Raw genomic sequence first — 17,861 nt, forward strand, 5'->3', positions numbered from 1 at the left:
TGAAGACTAGATGGGTAGATCACAAAACTAATGAATAGAACTGGGGAGAAGAAAAACTTGTGGTACAACTTGACTAGAAGAAGAGATCGGTTGGTAGGACATATTCTGAGGCATCAAGGGATCACCAATTTACTACTGAAGGGCAGCGTGGATGGTAAAAATCGTAGAGGGAGACCAAGAGATGAATACGCTAAACTGATTCAGAAGGATGTTGGTTGCAGTAGGTACTGGGAGATGAAGAAGCTTGCACAGGATAGAGTAGCATGGAGAGCTGCATCCAACCAGTCTCTGGACTGAAGGCCACAACAACAACAACATACTAATATCTATATGAAGATCCAAAAAATTCTTACCAGAGACACGCAGCTCGATTGTAAATAGAATTTTCTTACGTTGCGAGTTTAAGTATTGTAGTGACGTAGCGTATCTACTTGTCTCGCGCTGCTGGTCCACAAAGACGCACATCATCCACACACCTCAACGAGCACATAATTTTGCAATTCATTTGCTCTTTCTGTAACAAAATTTGTTCGAAAGTGTTCAACTAAATTTCAGGCAGTAAAGGACTAAGAGGAGAACTCATAACTAGGCCATCGGTATGACTGTATTGCTTCTGAAACGGAAGTAATTCTATTTGAATAGTAACCATTGCATCATGTAATTCTTAAGGATTTATTTTGGTTTTGTGCAAAAAGTTTGTTAATATGTTTATACATTCATCAATAGGAACACCTGTAAATGAGCTAGTGGCATCAAATGATATTAGTTTAGAACTGGGAGAATTTGCCTATATTCAATTTTGTCATCAAGATCTGTACACTTTTTCATACTTAACATAGCTTTACAATTAGTTGTCTTTTTATTGGTATAATATAGCTCTTTCTCTAGTACATACCAAGGAGCAGAAAAAAATGACTCTACTTGGCTAACTGAAATGCCATCTTTATGTAATTTATGGTCAGCCACATTAAACACTAAACATGGTGATTTTTATTTGTTCATTGAAAACTGAAGTCAGATCTATTTGTAGATGTTCAGATTCAGAATTACTGGGATTAAAGAACTTGTTCACTTAGATAAAGTAATCATCTTTGCTCAAAGGAATTAAATTGTTTGATTTGTTGGCTTTGGTAGCGATGACATTGTTGGCGATTATTTTCTTCATAAACTCGCTTAACTTGCTAGTTTCACTTTGCGAGAGCTTCCCTCTAGCAGTACCAGTTTTTAATTCGTGGGTTACTAAATGTTTTGTAGAAACATCGTCACCTAACGCGTACTCAGGATCTACTTTTAGCATAATACATGTTTTCCAGGATATTTAATACCATTATTTAACAGTTTAAGGTGTTCTGTAGTAATTGTTATATTTGATAACTTCATATACGATCAGAAAACCTTTCATATAATGTAGAATGTGAAGTTTTACGTTCTGTTAGCAAAAGCAGAGAGATGAACCTACTGAAAATCAACAAACAAAGAAACACAAAATGCCAGCTTAGTATTAAATGATCAGACTCAGTTTCTTTTTTCATGTCTGTTAAATTTAACTTTAGTTACGAATACAATATTCAATTGTAAATTCTTCTGATTTCTCGTCGGCTGTTGATTGTATCTGTGCATAATATCTTTGTCCCCATCCCCTCTTCTTTTAGTGAATGTAATTATTTCTATGCACAAGTAACAAGGAATGTTTTCCTATGTTAACACTGTACACCGTTTTTTATCTTTTGTACCCAAATAATTTTCATGTATTTTAGTGACATTCAGTTATCATCTGAAGATAACCTAAGAAATCGAAAGCCGGTTCAGGACAAGATACACATCATTTTGCAGTACATTAGGGGATGTTTACCTATTTATTATTTTCTGATGCTGTGCCAAGTACCAACAGAAAAATTCAGTTAATAATATTACAGCTATTTCGATTCTTACATACATGCACAGTATGCATTCTTTTCCTATTAGCTACATACATGTCGTATCATTATGAAATTAGTGGAACTTCCAGTTGTACCGCATATTACAGATACTCGTTATTTCACTCCAGTATGGAGGATGGGCAGAATGAATGTGTAAATGCCCCTCTATACACTGCAATTATAGTAATCCTGTATTTCGGTCCCGGATGCATCAGAACGTAGGTGGCTTTAGTATATTACTAGATCCCTCACGTATATTTCTGGTTTATGAAACTCCGTAAGCAGGGTTCTGTAGAATAATTTGAGAGGGAACAGTTTGTACCATCTCATTATAATGAACTTCTTCCGTCGCATTATGTTGTATAATATAGATGTTTGAGATACTTTCATCATTTTTCCAAATTTAAGAAACGTTATAACTCGAGTGAAGAAATGGACTACCTGCTTATTTAATTCATAATTACATAAATACACTTCCTTTCCTTAATCCCTCTACATTGCCTAGAGTTAAGTAACTTTGGGTTTGTATTAAGAGTTCGTCTGCTGGTAGTGGCAAGACAGAGATGTGGTCACTTTGTGGGTTGGTTAGTGCCAACATAAATTTGGGGTAAAGGCAGCGATGATGCACCTGTTTGCCAGGGGTAGTTCGGGGTTGGTAACAGGTTTCTTTCCCCTCCAGGTATGAGGAGAACGCCCGGTGAGGTCATAACAGAGAGACTCTGGGGGTAGCTGCTGAACTGAGCGGACAGAATCGAGGGCGATCTCCGTCGTGGCCGCCAAATTCTTGTGGGATGAGGTATACTTTATTATATTGTTGTTAATCCGCTCTTTTTCAGGATGGAAGTAGTTAGCATGTCGTTACGATCATTCATTTTTTGAGAAATGTTGACAGTAAAATTAAAATTTTCAGTTAGGTTTTCTTTCCAGAAATGAGCATGGCGGCTCACGTTATCCATTTGTAGTAATGCAATCAGTTAGTGCCTTCAATACTCGAGAGCAGCAAAATTATCAAAAATCACATAGTTGAACTTTTAGCAGCAACGTTTTGAAATTTTAAATTTCTTACTGCTCTTGCTAAAGCAACATGGGGCCTCACCCTGCCTAGTTAGCTTAACATGTGGATCTCACTGCTCATGAGAAATTTAGATGACGTTTCCGTGTGAAACCTGCTAGAATATGCGTGTGTTTTTGTGTGTGTTACTTACGGCTCTAAGCGAGTGATGATTTTTTTGGCAAATTCATAAATTTTGTGGCACAGATCTTTTGATTGATGACTACCCCCTTTTGCAAGCAGCAACCTAGACGAGGCTCCACGTCCTAACTAATTGGTAAATCATAGGTGTTTATTCTAAAAAGATGGGGAAAATTTGCAGTCATTTCGCAGAGTTTGCATACAAAACAATTTTGTGACCCTCGTAAAATGCAGGGGTTTCATACCAGACAGAAATGACAAGGGATATTGAACATAAAAATGGGTACCTGGTTTCTGTAACAGAAATAAAGGGGGCGTGGTGACTTACACGACCGTAACTTTAAAAGTTTGTGTATATAGGTCATTTTTCATTTGAAACCCTATAATGTATACATCAATGTAATCAGGAAAGACTATAGAATTTAATAAAGTCATTAAAAATGCGATTATTCCACCATTTATAAGTACCCTGTATCCTTATAGAGGGATCGGAATCCGTCCCTATGTCCCTAAATTTTGGAAACAAAAGCCAAAAGTCCCTATGCACAGAGACATGTCCCTACGGTTGGTAACTATGCTCCCGACTGTTAGTTGATGCCTTCTCTGTAGACCTAACGATATGGTTATACATTGTTCATACACCTCGTTTCACATAACAGCTTCAATGATACTGGTAACATCGAATTACAGTTTGATACAGAGCTATAACTTCCCATTATTCAGCTCGTAGAAAATGAATATAAACATGTTAATAAATAAGAAATAAAAACACACTGCATCAGAATAAAATGAAAATAGCAATCACATTCGTAAGTACACATTCGTAAGTACTAACTTACGTAAACAGAAACATACTTGTACAAATAAGTTTACGAAACTTATCCTGAAATAGCCCTTTCAATGTATCAGGAAAATAAGTAAAAGTATATATAGGAAAAAAGGAAAAAAAGTATATCATTCTGCAGTTTTATCTTGACAATTGGATCTTAACTTTTATTCTGTGTCGGTCTCTTTAGTCTTGGTTAGTAGAAGCTTGGCACCAAAATGTGAATTAGGAATATTATGACCACCTGCAGAACTCCAGCTTTTGAACCTAAGCAAATTCCACTGCTTGAAACTGTCCCTGCATGAAGTGCAACTGTATGAGAAGCACGTCACATCACAGATGTACAGAGTGATGATGAAGAGTGGCATATAATGATTAATTATATTTTACTACATTACAAGTGTATGAACGCGAAAATGAAAGGAGATATATTAAACTTCATCAAAGAAAATCGAAACACATGATATGTGAAGGAACTGACCACTCTTCTAGCATAGATATACCGCATGTCGGAGTGTGCCATGTGACTAAAAAAAAAAGGTGCATGTCGCTCAAATCAGTAAAAATTGTTTTAATAATTGTGTACAAACCCAATGGCTTTTAACATTAACCTCAGTTTCTAGCAGAATTAAGGCACGTTGTTCTCGCTTGTGGCCACCTGCCATTAGAAATCAAACGTTTAGGGCTAATCAAGGTTTACACAAGTAATGATTGTGTGGAAACCAGCTTATTCTGTCGATGCTGTGGTGCTTACCTCCCAGATGCTGCGGTTCTTACCTGCCATTGAAATACTGCCACCAGGGCTAGAATATTGGTGAAACTGCATTGTGTAAGGCCCTGATCTGCTGCAGCAGTGAGCTAAATTTCGTCATGCTGTGCTGCCTCATGCGACCAAAGATCTCCACAAAATCGGTCAGAGCCAACATAATTACTCGCAACACTGTCAGTGCCTTGTTTTCGACTTATACCAATGGCGGTGCATGTAAAAGGTGCATCATTCACTAGTCGATGTCCTACAAACCGCAGCTAGATTTTATGTGTCTGGGCCTTGCGCCATTGGCACCAAGAGACGACCATCTTGAGGGTGAATTCATCCAGTATCTGGGTGTCTGGGCTTGTGCGGCACATGCCTGACAGGACAGCTGGAGTGGCGAGCTGTCCAGTACACGTGGCTGCTGCCTGCCAAACTCTTGGCATCAGTCTCAGGCTACACGAGCTGCTGCCGCTTCGCTGAGGCAGCGCCCCCACCTGGCTCACCTCGCGATGCTCAGACCAAGCACGCCTCCGTCCGCTATGCTATGCGGTGCTGAGCCGTGCTGAGCCAGCAGTTGCTGCCAGCAGGTCTTCGCGCGCTGTCGAGTCGCCACCAGCAGTCCTCACAAGAGCGTCTTTCTGAATGAGGAATGTTATTGCTAACTGAGCTCTTCTGATACCACGAGTGCCAGGGAGCTGGTAATGCATAACCCATCAACTTGCACACGCCATCGTGAGACGAACATCCTGGCATTAACGGTGTCCATAATCCCGAACCTACTACAAGGGGCGATCATTTGAGGGCGTTGCTGCAACGTATATGCAATGTAACTCAAAATGGTTCAAATGGCTGTGAGCACTATGGGACTTAACTGCTGTGGTCATCAGTTTCCTAGAACTTAGAACTACTTAAACCTAACTAAGCTAAGGACATCACACACATCCATGCCCGAGGCAGGATTCGAACCTGCGACCGCAGCAGTCGCGCCGTTCCGGACTGAGCGCCTTAACCGCTAGACCACCGCGGCCGGCCAATGTAACTCAACTCTGACGTGGGTACATAAGCACCAACCTGTAGACAAGAGATTAGCGTGACATTTGTGTCTTTCTGATGCGCGCGTGCTAAATGTGGAAACGTGAGCTATCGCGATATTCCTACCGAATGCTTCTAGACGGGACCAGGGTGCTGTTATTCTTTTCTTGGGTACCAAAGGGAAAAAACCACCAGACACCCATTGGAGAATGAGAAATGTGCATGGGGCAGCATGGCTGTGAAAAAAGAACCACGACTGTGGAATGGTGCATCAAGTTGTGTGCTGCTTCATAATAACGCACGTCCCCGCATCACAAATATCGTAATGAAGAAGTTATGCCAACTCCAGTGAGAGAAACTCGGACACCCTCTCTAGTCCTAATCTCTCCCTTTGCAATTATCAAGCCTCTGGAATCTCAAAAATGGCCTTGAATGGTCGACGATTCCTGTCGTACGAGGGTGCAGCTGGCAGCTACAGACCTTTTGTCATCTATGCATTGCTGCTTAGGTACCTCTTATGCAACCTCAACTTCTGAACATGTTTCGTCATTAAGGTAAACGTACCGAGTGCTGTTTGCCTGCCTCGAATCCAACATAACATTATTACTACGCGTATTTTTTTTTTTTTTTTTTTTTTTTTTTTTTTTTTTTTTTTTTTTTTTGAATGAGAATGCGGGATTGTGACATAGGCTTGCTGGAAGTAAAGAAAACCGTCATTAGCCGAAATTGCAATACTTACAGCTTTCTGCATGTTGTGAAAAACAGGCAAGGTTGAGTTTCATGTGATCGGTGCCTGTGGAGTCACTGTTGATTCCTTCAGAGCAGTTGCTTGGTCTCCAAATACATCAGCATACACGAACACAATGTTTGATGTTGCTGATGTGTCGATATTAAGTTGCTGTTAATATTGTATTAATGATTTTTAGTTTTGGACCGTCTGTGTACAGCTATCTAAAAATCATTAATATAATTCGAACACTTTGTGTTTACCACATAAGTGCCTCACATCTCGTTGTGCGCTGAACTTGTTCTGGACGAGTAACGAATGATCTGGAGGGGAATAGTGAAGCAAGGAGTCGGCACAAAGCGAACTCCTTTCGAACGGCACCAGCAAAGTATGGAGCTTCACGTGCAAATCAAGTGGAACGACACTTGTCTTAGCACAACAGCTTCTATGGAGAAGTTTGGAGGCTGAACGTGGGTACGTGTACTCGGGTGACTAGGAGGCTTGCGCCATCACTTTTTCTGCTCTTTCTGGCCAAATATTGGTATCGAACCCGGCTCTATGTTTGAATGTTTGATAGTAAAGTCAACAAATACATATCAGTCACATATTCAATACTGTATTAAAATTTATCCAATAAGGAAATAATAGTCTTTCTTGTAACACATCACAACGAATGAAGTAACTAACTGAAAACAAACCTACAGACAAAGATGAGACCTTAATTAACAAATGGTTCATTTACTTTGCTCCCCATTGCATAACTTACAGTATACATTGAATGATAAGATTCAGAGAGATTAAAATAACAATTAAGTTTCGACCTGCTTCTTGACGCATCGAAAATTAATCCTGCCTGAACTATAATGTCCTACAAGTCCAAGCGTAAGCTGCTACTGATACATTTACCAAGGTTGAAGATAATGTCATCTTTATTTTTTTACTAGGATGGAGGAGGAGTTGCGTAATGCATTGGCTTCTCTAAGTGGTGATAACCTACAGGAGATAAGACAAGAGATCTGAATTTTCAACCTCCACATTTGCGCTCCACGGTGTGTAGCGAACACCGCACAGTATTCCAGACACATTTCTCCGCCTTTTTATTCCATTCGCTGACGGCTCGCTGGAAGAAAGATTGTCAGTACACCTACGTATGGGCCCCAGTTTCTCTGATTTTAGGATCTAGGTAATTACGCAAGTTTTATGCCAGGGAAAGCAATCTTTTTGGAAAGTCGGAGTTTTGTGAGTAATGGTCTCCACACTTCACAGCGTCTTTCTACTTATGCCTACCATTTCTGCTTTGATTTCAGACCTAACAACGCGACATTCGGCAGTCCATTCACCCCATAAGGCCGATAACCTTCTTGTTCTGTGTTTGAGGACGTGTCGGATTCATTACCATGGTACCGTGAAGAATCGTGCAGCTCTGTGTTGAAGCTCTCCTTGTCTCTTCTGTTAATCTAACTTGACAAGAGGCTAGCGCTCATGAACGAAACTTAAAAACGAGGATTTCATAAGCGACTTCTTTCCTTAGGAGTTTTACAATAAACTGGAGTCTGACATTTGATGTTCGAATGTTGTATTTATGTGGTTGTTACACAGAAAATCATCCTGCGAAGAATATCAACAACCACCTATAATTTCATCTCATCTCCAGCGCCCATACAAAGTCACAATATTTACTCAGCCAATCTTGCCAATCTACTTCTATATGATTACTCTGAAGTTCACATTTAAGTGCTTGGCAGAGGGTTCATCGAACCACAATCATACTATCTTTCTACCATTCCACTCCCGAACAGCGCGCGGGAAAAACGAACACCAAAACCTTTCTGTTCGAGCTCTGATTTCTCTTATTTTATTTTGATGATCATTCCTACCAATGTAGGTTGGGCTCAACAAAATATTTTCGCATTCGGAAGAGAAAGTTGGTGACCTGAAATTTCGTAAAAAGATCTGGCCGCGACGAAAAACGTCTTTGCTTTAATGACTTCCATCCCAACTCGCGTATCATATCTACCACACTCTCTCCCCTATTACGTGATAATACAAAACGAGCTGCCCTTTTTTGCACCCTTTCGATATCCTCCGTCAATCCCACCTGGTAAGGATCCCACACCGCGCAGCAATATTCTAACAGAGGACGAACGAGTGTTGTGTGAGCTCTGTCTTTAGTGGACTTGTTACATCTTCTCAGTGTCCTGCCAATGAAACGTAACCTTTGGCTCTCCTTCCCCACAATATTATCTATGTGGTCTTTCCAACTGAAGTTGTTCGTAATTTTAACACCCAGGTACTTAGTTGAGTTGACAGCCTTGAGAATTGTACTATTTATCGAGTAATCAAATTCGAACGGATTTCTTTTGGAACTCATGTGGATCACCTCACACTTTTCGTTATTTAGCGTCAACTGACACCTGCCACACCATACAGCACTCTTTCCTAAATCGCTTTGCAACTGATACTGGTCTTCGGATGACCTTACTAGACGGTAAATTCCAGCTTGATCTGCGAACAACCTAAGCGAACTGCTCAGATTGTCACCCAGGTCATTTATATAGATCAGGAATAGCAGAGGTCCCAGGACGCTTCCCTGGGGAACACCTGATATCACTTCAGTTTTACTCGAGGATTTTCCGTCTTTTACTACGAAATGCGACCTTCCTGACAGGAAATCACGAATCCAGTCGCACAACTGAGACGATACACCATAGGCCCGCAGCTTGATTAGAAGTCGCTTGTGAGGAACGGTGTCAAAAGCTTTTCGGAAATCTAGAAATACGGAATCAACTCGAGATACCCTGTCGATAGCGGCCATTACTTCGTGCGAATAAAGAGATAGCTCCGTTGCACAAGAACGATGTTTTCTGAAACCATGGTGATTACGTATTAATAGATCGTTCCCTTCGAGGTGATTCATAATGTTTGAATACAGTATATGCTCCAAAACCCTACTGCAAACCGAAGTCAATGATATAGGTCTGTAGTTCGATGGATTACTCCTACTACCCTTGTCAAACACTGGTGCGGCCTGCGCAATTTTCCAATCTGTAGGTACAGATCTATCGGTGAGCGAGCGGATGTATATGATTGCTAAGTAGGGAGGTATTGTATCAGCGTAATCTGAAAGGAACCTAATCGATCATCATCATGACGAAATGATGAGGCCAACACAAACACCCAGTCTCCGGGCACAGAAAATCCCCAATTTGGCCGGGAATCGAACCCGGGACCTAGAGGCAGCAATGCTAGCCACTAGACCACGAGCTGCGGACGCACTGAGCTCAGAGACACTAGGCTAGTGGTTGTGCCTTCGCGTTGGTGGTTGTTTGTCTTATTTCTTGTGTATCTCTCGCTTGGTACACAACAACATTCAAGTGAGCGGGACGCTCCCCGTGGAAGGGATGTTGTGTACCAGACTTAAGGCTGCACAGCGAAGACAAAGGGGACCGCTACCTCACAAGCAGTCTTCAGGTGGCGCTCGTAAATTCGGATCACTTTCTGCTTCTGAGCTACGTCCACCTGTGCATCGTCCTCGTTCGCCAATGGAGTTGCTAGTGGGCGAAGGGAGCGCTGTCAAGTGTGGACTCCATTACTTCCACATTGGACTGACAGAGATGAAAATTCTTCCACCCACAGGCACAATAGATGATGCGCCTAAGACACTCAGACAGTTCTGATCCAGCAGTTAGACGGCAGTTCTGGTCCGGCAGTCAGACTCATTGGTTGAGTGCCTGCAGCCAGCTCAGTATAGCTCCTGTGATTATGTCAAGCGGTACAGTTCTACGAGTTCCTTTGAGGAGAGAACATTCCAACTTCGCAGGCGCTAACTACTGAATTATGGGACAATGAGGATTTCTTGCACATCTACATTAAGCCATAGTGTTTAGCTAAAGTGACAAAAAGCAGATTTCAGAGTACCTGATGGCTCAACACAAAAGTTTTGTCTCAAGTACAGACAGTGTTGAGGATCAGTGGACAAAGTTCAGAACCATCGTACAATATGTGTTAGATGAATATGTGCCAAGCAAGATCGTAAGAGATGGAAAAGAACCACCGTGGTACAACAACCGAGTTAGAAAACTGCTGCGGGAGCAAACGAAACTTTACAGCAAACATAAACATGTCCAAAGCCTTGCAGACAAACAAAAATTACGCGAAGCGAAATGTAGTGTGAGGAGAGCTATGCGAGAGGCGTTCAATGAATTTGAAAGTAAAGTTCTATGTACTGACTTGGCACAAAATCCTAAGAAATTTTGATCTTATGTCAAAGCAGTAGGTGGATCAAAACAAAATGTCCAGACACTCTGTGACCAATATGGTACTGAAACAGAGGATGACAGACTAAAGGCCGAAATACTAAATGTCTTTTTCCAAAGCTGTTTCACAGAGGAAGACTGCACTGTAGTTCCTTCTCTAGATTGGCGCACAGATGACAAAATGGTAGATATCGAAATAGACGACAGAGGGATGCAGAAACAATTAAAATCGCTCAAAAGAGGAAAGGCTGCTGGACCTGATGGGATACCAGTTCGATTTAACACAGAGTACGCGAAGGAACTTGCCCGCCTCCTTGCAGCGGTGTACCGTAGGTCTCTAGAAGAGCGTAGCGTTCCAGAGGACAGATCATCCCCGTTTTCAAGAAGGGACGTCGAACAGATGCGCAGAACTATAGACATATATCTCTAGAATTTGGAACACGTATTATGTTCGAGTATAATGACTTTTCTGGAGACTAGAAATCTACTCTGTAGGAATCAGCATGCGTTTCGAAAAAGAGGATCGTGTGAAACCCAGCTCGCGCATTAGTCCACGAGACTCAGAGGGCCATAGACACGGGTTCACAGGTAGATGCCGTGTTTCTTGACTTCCGCAAGGCGTTCGATACAGTTCCCCACAGTCGTTTAATGAACAAAGTAAGAGCATATGGAGTATCAGGCCAATTGTGTGATTGCATTGAGGAGTTCCTAGATAACAGAACGCAGCATGTCATTCTCAATGGAGGGCACTCTTCGGAAGTAAGAGTGATTTCAGGTGTGCCGCAGGGGAGTGTCGTAGAACCATTGCTATTCACAATATACATAAATGACCTTGTGAATGACATCGGAATTTCACTGAGGCTTTTTGCGGATAATGCTCTGGTATAACGAGAGGTTGTAACAATGGAAAATTGTACTGAAATGCAGGAGGATCTGCATCGAATTGACGCATGGTGCACGGAATGGCAATTGAATCTCAATGTAGAGAAGTGTAATGTGATGCGAATACATAGATAGATAGGTCCCTTATCATTTAGCTACAAAATAGCAGGTCAGCAACTGGAAGCAGTTAATTCCATAAATTATCTGGGAGTACGCATTAGGAGTGATTTAAAATGGAATGATCATATAAAGTTGATCGTCGGTAAAGCAGATGCCAGACTGAGATTCATTGGAAGAATCCTAAGAAAATGCAATCCGAAAACAAAGGAAGTAGGATACAGTACGCTTGTTCGCCCACTGCTTGAATACTGCTCAGCGGTGTGGGAGCCGTACCAGATAGGGTTGATAGAAGAGATAGAGAAGATCCAACGGAGAGCAGCGCGCTTTGTTTCAGGATCATTTAGTAATCGCGAAAGCGTTAAGGAGATGATAGATAAACTCCAGTGGAAGACTCTGCAGGAGAGACGCTCAGTAGCTCGGTACGGGCTTTTGTTAAAGTTTCGAGAACATACCTTCACCGAGGAGTCAAGCAGTATATTGCTCCCTCCTACGTATATCTCGCGAAGAGACCATGAGGATAAAATCAGAGAGATTAGAGCCCACACAGAAGCATACCGACAATCCTTCTTTGCACGAACAATTAAGGTACTGAAGGTACCCTCCGCCACACACCGTCAGGTGGCTTGCAGAGTATGGATGTAGATGTAGATTTGTCACTGGTTCAATGGAGTGACAGTGTATTTGAGTATGTGGCACAAACAGTAGAAACGTGCTTTCGGGATTCATTAAAAGTTAATATATTCTGAACGATATGACAGTCCAATGTACGCAGTCGTTTTAATTTATGGAAAAAATCATTTCAAGACGCGAGCAACTGGAGATACTGTAAAATTGGCTGATGCTGCAACTAAGGGTCGAAAGTGAGGATGCTACCAATAGCGTAGTGCTCTAGCTCTTTCCCAAAACGGTGTTAGTGATTTCTTAAGCGCGACTATTTACCTCTGTAATTATTGGAAGAAGAAACATGGAGATAAAGAGTTCACAAGAAATTTAATTACTTTAAATATATTTTTAAGATTAAAATCTACAAGTTGAGCAAAACAATACTGGCTGTTTTCAGTATTTGATGTCAACGTAATTTAAACAGCAAAGGGTGGATCGGTATCGAGACACTTGATGCTAAATTTTTCGTGCATTGTGATGTAATGTGTCGCACCGCGGCTGGTTGGGTGGCGTTACAGAGCACGCGCCGTTACTCACCAGAAAATCCTCATCGGTATGTCGGGGGTCAGTCTTATTGCGGCCACCCGGTGGTTACATGCCGATAACTGAATGTTGACTGATGTCCTAGAGATGGTTTTTTTTCACTTAGCGGTGATCCATACTCTCATAATCAATATTTTGTTTTATTCTGTGTCTTTGACCTGCTTTTGTGGCCATGAGGCAAATGGATGTAGATGTAGTGCCAATATCATAGGCTGCCAATTGACAGCAAAGTTATTTCGATTTCATTGCCTTAGGTATAGGACATAAAGTGCCATGCATGTCACTGTTATCAAAATTAAGTTCCAATTTTGTATCATAACTCTAATAAATGTTTTTGGTTATTTCCTATTCTTGCCACATTCCTGTTCGAATGCCACCGTGTCAAGCAAATGAATTTTCTAACGTACAATTCTGCCACCATATACTGGACCACAGTAGGAATTAAGTTTTCTGTTGCTGTGGATGTTTGGGCTGAATTAATAGAAGCACTTGGGTACAAAATTACTAGTAGTATTTATGACTTCTCGCCTAATATGTTGCATAGTTTAAGATGGTCCAGCTTCATTAAATAATGGCGAAACAAAGATTTTTTCCCAGGCGATCCGACAAAGACGAAAGTGACATTTGATTTACTCTGAACAGGGAAATTGATGTAGAATCGAGTATAGTCAACACAGGAATAGTTAGAGGATGGCCTTGGGATTAATGAAAGTAAGGTATTACAACTTTGATGTGAATAATAATGTTCAAACTTTTATTTTTCATCTCTAAGTGGTTACTGAGTAAACATGACGGTTTAGACCCAAGGTATGGAAGCCATGGTCGCTAAACTGAATAACTTAGTATGATTTTTTGTCTCTTCATACCAATAATCCTTTTGAGATATGAACCACCGTGTCTGTCTGTGTGCATGCATTAGATGTGGGAATCATTTGATGATGAATATTGATGTACACTTACATTGGTGGTCTTTAGATGATAATATATTTTATTTGAAGTGCAGAGGTGCCTATTTATCTTAGTGTTACCCATATTTCCTGTTTATAATATGTTATTATTTGCTGAAATGTTTTTCTGATAACGATAATATCCTAATAAAACGCTTGGCAATGTTGTTATCTATTTATACCCAGGGATCCCCTTGTGTTGTGCTCAGGTTAGGAAACCATTTACTCTTGTATACTGATTATGTTTGAAAATTTACTTTGTAACGTTACTGTTTATTGCATCGTTCCATTTGTCACTACCAATGCTTTCTTCACACGAAAGTAATGTGTTACCTGACATTTTGGCATTGAGTGCAGTGCTTTTTGTCTTGATATTTACTCTTAACTGTTGATCTGTCTGGTGCAGGTAACCGAGTTTTCTGTGTGAATGATTGGGGTGATTGAGTGTATTTCTTATCTGAAAGTAATGTAGAATATGAAGAGGATGTTTTAGTTAGTGTAATTGGATTAGACCTGTGTGACAAGTAGTAACAGATTCGGCTAAATGTACACACATGTGACAGAAATCACGATGAGACTTGCACAAGGAGTGCTTTCAACGAGTGAAAAATACTATAAGTGTACAACTACTTTAAAGGAAAGTGTGACTTATGTAAATAAGCTGAGCATGTTCATATCCAGGTGAGTAGCATGACAACTATTATGAAGCTATATTTTACCTTAATTTATTACATTTTCTAGGATAATAATTCCTGCACAATTTATAACTATTATTGAGGATGTTCAAGTTATGACATTACGGATACTGTGAAGCCAAATTCTAAAATTTATCTGCGACACATTTTACTTTAATAATTTACGTATTATTTTTGAATATGGACTTTCTCAACCTTATTATTATTGTTTAATTTTCTACTAAATAGTACTTACTCAGGTCTCAGTATCATCCCATTTTCAGCAGAAATAACACTACTTGTTGTATGCATAGAAACACTTTTTTCCATTTTTTAATGAATTTATGGTTTTTGTATGAGCCTTGTAGTAACATGCTAATATTCATGCCATGAAAGATAATTCCTATTTTACAACAATCCAAGCAGAATTTTTATATTAAGGGAATGTAATTCACGCAATCGCACGAGAAAGTGGCATGAGTCGGGCAAATGTCCTACGCATTCTTCATCGACATAGGTGGTTCCATCCCTATCACATCTCACTTCACCAAGAGCTGCATAAAAACGGTTATGATAATCGTGTTAAATTCTGTACATAGGCATTAAGACAGGATACTCCAGGCGTATCATGTATCTTGTTTAATGATGAAGACACATTTACCAGCCATGGTCAGGTAAACCACCGAAACATGCACTATTGGACTGTTGAGAATCTCCGTAGGTTTCGTCAGATGGACCGTTAGCGACCATGAAATGTAAATGTGTGAAGTGGAATAGTGAACCATCAGCTAATGGGTCCGTTACTCATAGATGGGACACTGAACACGCACAAGTATCGCAGGCTCCTAACAGACCATCTTCCACAGATGTTAAAGACGTCCATCTGCTGACTGGCAGGAACCTGTGGTACCAACATGAGGTACTGCAGTATGTCTTCACGAGGTACTGCAGTATGTCTTCACGAATTGTTTCCAAGTCGTTGGATTGGATGCAGAGGGCCTGTACCTTGGCTGGCCCTTATCCCGGGCATAACGACAGTAGACTTTTTTCTGTGGGTGAAGCTGAAAGATCATCTCTTCAAATACATAAGAAACACAGTCCATGATATATAAGGACGTGTTTTGGCAGCCAGCTCGTACATCTCCGCTGAAATGGGGGCAGCGTTTTCTGCCGCTGTCGGTGGTCATTTCTAACACAACCTATGATGGCCAGTTGTCTCGTTACTACTCAGAATCCACATAACTAGTGTATGCACTTGTATTATTCTTTAGTATGTATTACCGCATATATTGTAGAAGTGTCGATTTAGGAGCTTTCCAAAATACGATTCTCGTTAACGACTCGCGCTATGATCCTGCAACGAACACCACTGACGTTACAACAATTCACCCTACTTTTAGTTTGTTAATGTTAGTAGGCATTGTTTGAATTAAAAAAGTACACTTTCTAAGAATCACTACAATCTGTTGATTGGCTAACGTACGAGCCCCAGACTATCAATTCATTCTGTGAAAACTGCTCATCAATAGCACTTTCCATTTCCGCAATATTTGCAGCGCAAGCTTTAGGGTGTGTGTGTGTGTGTGTGTAAGTATGTATGTTCTACATTTCCTCCTAAGCCACTAGACCGATTTCGACCATAGTTGGTACACTAATCACAATCGCTGTGGGATAGGAATTACCTACCTGTCAAAGTGGTCTAAGTAAAGGTGACAAAGTAGCATAGACCACGACGTGCAAATAGCCACAATCTAGTCATCAAATAATTAAGAAAGAGAGCACTTAGATACCTGCAAAAGAATTTTAGGTAGAATTTCAAACCTTTATGAAACTTTTCTCACTGACAACAACCCCCCCCCCCCCCCCCCCCCCCCCCGCAACGGTGAAAGGAAGCAAAATTATCGCTTACCTCATTTTCTCTATTGATGCACTAAAACTGCCACATGAAGCATGACGTTTTAAATTTATTACTTCTTTGCTACTGACTGTATTCGCGACATGTTTTTCATTCGGTATTTACATATACCACTGAATGTACCAGAAAAATTATAGAATTGTACGACACATACTTCAGGAGATACGACGCCGTAAACATTGAGCTACGCGAAAATAAAGTTGCATGGCGAAATTCGCTGGAGATGAAAAATGTGTACAGATACCTGGTGCTTATAATTAAACTTACCCTATTTGACAAGGTTATAACACGGAAACTAATTACCGTACCAGTACCAAACTGGGTATAATTAATGTCAAGGACATGGTGAAAAGAAATAATGCAGAATCAATTCAACTGAAACATTTTAATGTGTTGATACCGTAGTCATACCGTTACATATTGGTACCATTACAAAAGGGGCTAAATATGGCGCCCATCAGTGTCCAGAATAGTCTGAAAGCCCAGGATTGCATTTAGCACAGCAGAACGAAGCATGTCTGTGGGTAGGCTCGCTACCTCCCTTGATATGCTCCGCTTCAGATCAGTACATGTGTGAATGTTCCCCTGGTAAACCCTGTGCTTCAGGTAGCCCCACAATGAGAAATCACAGGGAGTGAGACCAGGTGATCGTGTCGGCCAAAGATTTGGGAAAGATCGACTGGTAATTCGATAGTTTCCGAATGTGTTTCGGAGAAGCAGGTGAATTTCATGAGCGATGTCAGTGGGGCCTCATCTTGCTTCAAAACTGTTGACTTCAATGCATTTCTCTCCTGTACGGTCCTTGGCGCCAACCTTTTCAAAAAAGAGTGGTAGCCGTGAAGCCACTCCATACGGTGACACGTTCACCATACAGAGGAACTTCATGCACAGTTACTGGACGTGAAGATCCACACACACGGCGATTCTGTGTGTTCACCTCATCCGTCACAGAAAAATGAGCTTCGTCTCTCCATAGGATGGTCCAGGGCCAGCACTCAGGAAGTTCAGTCCTTGCGAGAAAGTGGAGAACGAAGCCAACACGTCGTTATGTGTCCTGTGGGCAAGCTCCTGTACGATATGGATTTTGTACAAATACCATTTCATAATAGTTCGAAGCACCTTCCGCACGGTGGACCATGGGATGTTCAACTGCTGTGATACAGCACGCGCACTGGCTGACGATCGGGAATCGCCCGCAGCTTTGTCTGCCATAGCAACAGCGATTTCCTCAACCACTTGAGTTGCAGCTGGTCGCCGGCCTCTTCCCGGAGCGACGCCCAGTTCTCCAGTTGATTCGAACTTCTTCATCATGCTCCACAGAGCAGGTAGAGAAAGAGGACCTTTCTGTAATTCTTGCAGCCGGCGAAATTCTCGAAGTGCAGCTGCAGCATTACTGATGTTTTGACAATAG

This window comes from Schistocerca gregaria, chromosome 4 (assembly GCF_023897955.1).
Source record: "Schistocerca gregaria isolate iqSchGreg1 chromosome 4, iqSchGreg1.2, whole genome shotgun sequence".
In the NCBI taxonomy this organism is placed as follows: domain Eukaryota; kingdom Metazoa; phylum Arthropoda; class Insecta; order Orthoptera; family Acrididae; genus Schistocerca; species Schistocerca gregaria.